Source organism: Elephantulus edwardii, unplaced genomic scaffold (genome assembly GCF_000299155.1).
Source record: "Elephantulus edwardii isolate Elephantulus edwardi_28Jun2011 unplaced genomic scaffold, EleEdw1.0 scaffold00102, whole genome shotgun sequence".
In the NCBI taxonomy this organism is placed as follows: Eukaryota; Metazoa; Chordata; class Mammalia; order Macroscelidea; family Macroscelididae; genus Elephantulus; species Elephantulus edwardii.
In genome coordinates, this window is record NW_006399852.1 from 9,928,777 (window position 1) to 9,930,032 (window position 1,256).

Below are 1,256 nucleotides of genomic sequence, written 5' to 3' on the forward strand. Positions count from 1 at the left end.
TCAATGCTTAATGTTAATTTTATGTTGTTTAAGTTAAATTCAAATAATCTATTTACTAAAACTGGAATCCAAATTTTTTTCCCCCTGATACCTGTCCCAAAACATATCTGAATGTAAAAGCTATTAGGGTTCTACTTTTTATGTTTATGAAAAAAATTTGAGGTTTAAGATTATTGTTAATGGTGTTATTACCAGATCTGGTATTGTGTATATTTTATAGCTTATTATTATTAAGAAATTGATTATGTCATTGGATGTGAGCTGTCACTTTTCCAAAGTTTATGTCAGCAGTTCCTTGAGGATGGTCCAGCAGAAAGAAGATGGAATTCAAATGTAGGCTTTACTTACAGTGCAGTAGTCTACAGATGACAATAATTACTTTGTATTTTATCTCTGGTCTTGCTGACACCAGTTAAGTCTGTTATTTCATAGTTCAAGTTCTGTTTTATTTTTTTTACTGCTCCACTTCATCAGTAAAAATTTCTCGTTTAAAATAACCCCAGAACATAGATAAAATTACTTAGTTGAGCTCATTTTATATAAATGAAGGAAGCTTGGTGGCATAGTGAGTTAAACATTGGACTACTAACCAGAAGGTTAGCAGTTCAAAGCTAGCGGGTGATCTGAGGGAGAAAACTCAATGGTGCAGTTCCACTCTGTCTAGATGGTCACAAGTCAAAGCATCTTGATAGTGAGGGCTTCTTGCTTGTTTGTGGTTTTTGTTTTTTTGTTTGTTTGGTTTTGGTTTTTTGGTGAGTATAAGGCTAAGAATGTGTAATAGCCACAGTAATACTGATATGTTTATGTCTTGGCGATTTGTGGAGGTTGTTGGGCAGTTGGGGGAGGAACATTGCTTGGCTAAGGGAGGGCAGCCTTTGTCCCAGGACTCTAGGTAAGAAGTGGGCAGGCCATAGCTGGACACATGTAGGCCAGTTATTTTTCCTACCCCAATTTTCTCTGTAGCACTCCTCCACTGAACTCAATTTGTTGTTGTTGTTGTCATCTAATTGCCTATGACCCATAGTAACCCTATGTCCAGCACCTCTGAAGCCTACCTTGTCCTGAGCCAGTCTCACTAATTCCGACACACCAGTCCCCATCGCCCCAGTCACTGTGTCAATCCATTCCATCTACAGTTTTCCTCTCCTGCACTGTCCCTCCATCCTTCTGAACATGATGTCCTTCTCCAAGGATCAGTTGAACTACATTTAGTCTCTAGAATTATTCTTCTAGAACTATTTTTCCTTTTTATAAAA

General features: G+C 37.6%; 1 protein-coding gene across 1 annotated transcript in view; it reads left to right on the forward strand.

The window, feature by feature from the left end:
* The window catches only part of FUCA2 (fucosidase, alpha-L- 2, plasma), a 19,496-nt gene that overhangs the window by 15,281 nt on the left and 2,959 nt on the right, over positions 1-1,256 (forward strand). The window lies entirely within an intron of this gene.